Here is a 5,617-nt window from a genome sequence, read left to right as displayed (position 1 = left end):
ATACTGTGTACCTCAAATAAAATTCTAGAAAATTCAAAGTAGGGCTGACTAAATGACTCACAGCAGGTAAAGGGACTGCCACCAAGTCTGACAACCTAAACTCCATCTCCCGGGCCTAGCATGGTAAAAAGAACTGACTCCCCAAAATTGTCCCGTGACCATGGCACACATGCCCACATAGACACAAAATAAACATTTTAAGGCAGGAAAGACATTTGTGAAAAGGAAATGAAACCTAATATACAAAAGTAGAAAAGTCAGTGGTTTCCTTTGAAAAGGAAGATAAGGAATAATTTACACACACACACACACACACAACTGGTGTCAATGCTCATTTTATTTGGTGGTACTTTCAGTGGTATATAAGAATGTCAGTTACTAAGTTATATGCTTTAAGCATATGATGATTTGTACATGTCAGTTACAATTCTATAAAGCTGTTAAAAATATAATCTGGCTGTGGCATATCTGGGGAAAGACAATCCTTTATTATGAACTAAGTACTTTTTTAAAAAAAATTTCCCCTTACTAGAACCTATTAAAGTTTCATTTCTGTTGCTTTAATAAATACCTTGACAAAAAGCAACTTAAAGAAGAAAGTATTTATTTGGCTTACAAATCCAGGTTATATTTAATATTGTAAACAGGGTTAAAAGAAAGTACTCCTGCCGGGCGTTGGTGGCGCACGCCTTTAATCCCAGCACTCGGGAGGCAGAGACAAGCAGATCTCTGTGAGTTCGAGGCCAGCCTGGTCTACAAGAGCTAGTTCCAGAACAGCCTCCAAAACAATACAGAGAAACCCTGTCTCGAAAAACCAAAAAAAAAAAAAAAAAAAAAAAAAAAAAAAGAAAGTACTGCCAAATGGTGGTACCTTAATCCCAGCAGAGGCAGGTGAATCTCTGAGTTCAAGGTCAAGGTCGGCCTGGTCTACAAAGTGAGTTCTGGAAGAACCAGGGCTACACAGAGAAACTCTCTCTGGGGTGGGTGGTGGGGGAGACTATGGACACAGGATGGGACTCCTAAGAAAGTCATAATTGAAAATCACACTCTGATATATGCTCCACATGGCTATCATAGATATTTACTTCTTTGTGAATGAAAGTCAATCAAGCCTTTTTATGTAAAAGAAAAAAATATTCCATCCCATCTACTCCAGAAGAAAAAGATGTCAAGATTTAGATACACACTTCAATCCTGCTTCAGTGGTGCATGTATGTTTATGCATGGAAGGACACACTCATAGTCAAAGTACTTGTTTCCCAAATCTACTAGGTCGCATTGAGACTTTCAAGGTTGTTTCTATTGGGAGCTTTCCTTTTCCAGCTTTGCCTCACTTTTTCACCTCTACTGCTCTGGTTAGAAACAAATTACTCTATCAACAGACCTGTTATGTTAACATTTGGTCTAAGCTGGGCATGATGTGCACCCCTGTAATCTCAGCACTCCAGAAGCCCAGGCACAAGAGTCACAACCTTATTAGGCCAGCATGGTTATATGAGTTTGAGGTCTGTCTTGAATTATAAGTGGATTCATGGTGGGTTTTTCTTTCTGTAATATGTATGGGCATTTTCCCTACGTGTGTATCTGTGTATTACATGCATTCTGGTGTCTGTGGCGGCCAGAACATGGCATTTGATCTCCTGGGTTACATCTGGAGTTATAGATGATTGTGAGCCACAATGTGGGTGCTGGGATAGAACCCAGCCCCTCTGGAAGAGAGGCCAGTAAGTGCTGAATCATCTCTCCAGCCCCTGGGCTTGTTTTTAAAAACTGTACTTGTAAATGTTTGTTGAAAGGCAGAATGCCCTTGAAACATAGGAACAGTGACTTTATTTCAAGAATTGGATTGGCTCTGACACTATGATGGAGGCCACAAAGTCCCGAAATATGCTACTTTACTATAATGAGGAACAAGTAAAGTTACTGGTATAATTCAGTCCAACTCTGATGGCCTGGAGGAGAGTGTGGAGAATGGTCAGAAAACTACTACTGATGTCCTCCTGGGGCCAGAGAACATGAATTTAAGAAGCAAGAAGCAAATTTCCTTTCCTCTGCAATTTCATTTTATTCAAAATCCCAATGGATTAAAAAATTCTTGTTTGTACTGAGGGCAGTAATCGTTTCCAAGAACACCCCATAGATACACCAGGAAGAATGTTTTATCAACTATCTTGGAACCCCTCTACCCAGTCAAACTGACACATACATGTCAAAGTTAGCCATCACAAATATTTTTCATATAGCTGGGATGCTGTCCCTTCCCCAGACGAGGTTTTGGAATGATACTTGCTTTTCTTCTAACTTAAATACTATAATGGGAAATTGATATTTAAAATATTGATAAAGTATTAATACTTATAAAACATGATAGAGCAAGGAAGGTAATTGTTTAATATTTGTGTTTGTAAATATATAAAAAGTATACATGTGCACACACATGAACTCATAAAAACTTCATGCCAGGCAAGAAAAAAAGCTTTCCTGCTTGCTTTTAGATTACAGGGATTATTTCAAGAATAGTTGAAGCTGGTTTGTAACATTTTTCTTCCCACATGTTTCTGCATGCCTCATGTAGCCTGGCCTAGAACTCAGCAGTAGTCCAGGCTGACCTTAACTCGTAATCACCTGTGTGCCACCAGATGCCAGTATTCTGCTGTTTGGCAATTGTGTTCCACAGCTATATCACCAAATCAACTGCTAAGTATTGTTGCTCGTTTTTGACCATCATGACTAATAGCTACTATGAACATTGTGTGTGTGTTTTCTGTAGAAAAAAAAACACATTCTTTTTCATCTCAAAGATTTGTGCATGGCGCATTAAAGCCCAAACCCTACCAATTTAAGGTGAAAATGTTTTCAATAGGAAGCACAGGTCTTGTTTTGAAACCATGTCATTATGTAAGCCAGGCTGGCCTCCAACCAGAGCTCTCCTTCCTCTAGCACCTCAGCCTGAGATTACAAGGGTGGGACACCATGCCTAGCCAAATGCAAGTTTCTCAAACAGTATTAACTTTGTAAGAGTGATATTGTAAACCAGAGAGAACAAAATTGAATTTTTATGTAAGCAATATATTTGGGCTCCAAATCATGTATTTGCAGAATATGCCAATCAGCTTTGAATATAGATCTTATACTTTATTGTGTGTATGAAATGTACTGCCTGAAGGCACTTTTTAGACAGGGTCATGTCATACATGCTGGCCTCAAACTTTAAAAATATTTATGTGTAGGAGTGTTTTGCCTTCATGTATCTCTATGTTATGTGCATGCCTGGTGCCCATGGAACCAGAAGGCATCAAATCCACTGGAACTGGAGTTAAGGATGGCTGTGGGCCACAGTGAAGATGCTTTGTATTGAACCTGGTCCTTTGGAAGAACAACAAGAGCTCTTAACTTCCGAAGCACCTCTCCAGTCTCTGGCATCCCACTCCTCAGGAAACTGAGGATGACCTTGTATTCCTGATCCTTCTGCCTTTACTTCCCAAGGCTGGGATCATAGGCCTTCAATACCATGCCCAGCTTGACGCAAGGTGAGGAGAAACTCGGCCACATCCACGCCTGCTGCAACCCCAAGTGCTGGGTTACAGGAACGCTGCTACCATCCAGTGTACAGGAGCTAGGGAATGGAATCTAGGGCTTCGTGCGTGTTAGACACACACTGAACGATATCCCCAGTCCTGATCCTGTGTCTGTAAAACTTAATCAGCCATGTTTGCTTTCTCTTAAAACTGACAACTGTACTTCAAATGTCTTTACAATGTGTGCATGTAAATATGTGTATTTATGTGTGAAACATTGTTTTGAGAAGGGTCAACAGCTTTACTGAACTGCCCACAGATTTTTAGAAACAACAAGTCTGACCTCGAGTGTGTCCCAGTGTGCTGCGCTTTGTTACACAGCAGTGAAGGTTCAGTCCTTTTATATTGAAACTTGCTAGATTAGAGCACCAGGAACTGGTTTCTTTGAAACATCTTCATTGTCCTCCCAGTATGTTGAGAGCTCCCGATTGGTAGTTTCCAGTGTTTCCCACTAATCACTGCACCCTGGCTTCTGAAACTACAAATGGGAAAAGAAGTCAAATTAGATTCAGATGTCAATTTAAAACACAAATATAAAACATCTTGTTCTACAAATACTCTGAAGTTAAATACCTGCACTAAAGTTCCCCTTCTGCCACTTAATAGGTCAGTATCCTTGGTATAACAGCAATCTGTGCCCTAGTTTCTTTGTTTGTAAGAAGTGCTTATTTGTAAAAATAAGAACAGTGCCTAGTGCATATTAGTCATACATATAATATATATGTATATATATATAAATCACTTCAATATATTTCACATTCAGTCATGTTTTAGTCCAGTTAAATGACTGGGCTGTGGCTGATAACACAGGAGCAGCAGCAGTGTGTAGGGGTAAGGAAAACAAAGTATGATGTGTGTGTGGATGACCTTGTCACAGGGAAACCCATTATTTGCATGCTATCATAGAAGAGCAAACACCGATAAAACCTGTACAGCTGCAGTGTCCTTTCACATTGTGACATTTAAGACACAACCGCTCTGACAAAGGGCAGGCATTATTCATGCAGATTGGCAGTGAAGACACAAACCTGGGAGATGTGGGGCCGGGCCAGTGTCATAAACATAAAAACAGAAAGCAAAACTGCCACCTGGGTTCCTCCCTCCACCCCATGCCCAGTTTTTGCTTCTGCTTTAACTGGTGAGTCTGAAGAGAGAACAATGGGTTGTTTTCAGGGCAGAGGAAGTGTCGGAGGTGGCCAGGAACCCATGAAGTACTCAGGGTTTTACTAACTCAGAAATGTTCAAATAATCTCTATCACTTGGGAGCTTGTTGTAAAAGTATAATCTCGGGCACTTACTCAGGCCTACTAAATCAAAATCAGCATTTTAAACTAAACTACAGGTGATTCCTATGGGCACTAGTTGAAGCAGCTGTATTCCAGTAATTGCTCTAGTGATATTTTTAATATATGCAGTTTTGTGTATGTATGATATACACACACAATATACACTCTCATTCTTAAGACTATATATTAGATACTTCATCGCTTTTTATCATTTAATTAGGGACTACTGTCTGCAACAGGTTTTCAAAATTCAAGTTATTTCCACGTAGTCCTGCAGGATTTCACTTCAAGTGGGGTTATTCCTGAGTGCTAGAAAAAACTAAAGCAGGTTCATCCTTTCTGCCTTGAAGTGCCTTTCGAAAACTAAAGGCTTAGTTTTTTAACCAAAGGATACACTACATGACAAACGACCCTCTACACCTTAAGCACGGCGGACCAAAAACAGGGCAGTGGTACACTCAGATCTCACCCACAGAATTTTGTCCAGACTGATTCCCTAACGTTTTACCACTCTGGGGCTCAAAACCTGAAACGGCACCGGGAGAAAGAAGATCCTGAGGCATTCCTCTTGCTGTTCCACACCTAACTTGGCCTGACGTCGGGGCTCTAAGCAACCCGATCACAATTAAGCCGCATTGTTAAGGCTACGCTCACGCGCGACCCTCCAGGCCGCTGCTCATACGGGGCCCTCGGCGTTTAGCACGCACATCACTCCGCACGTGGCGGTGCGAGCGGCACTCAGCCCGGAACTGT

Source organism: Mesocricetus auratus, unplaced genomic scaffold (genome assembly GCF_017639785.1).
Source record: "Mesocricetus auratus isolate SY011 unplaced genomic scaffold, BCM_Maur_2.0 Super-Scaffold_100009, whole genome shotgun sequence".
Lineage (NCBI taxonomy): Eukaryota > Metazoa > Chordata > Mammalia > Rodentia > Cricetidae > Mesocricetus > Mesocricetus auratus.
Note: the sequence above shows the minus strand (reverse complement) of the source record.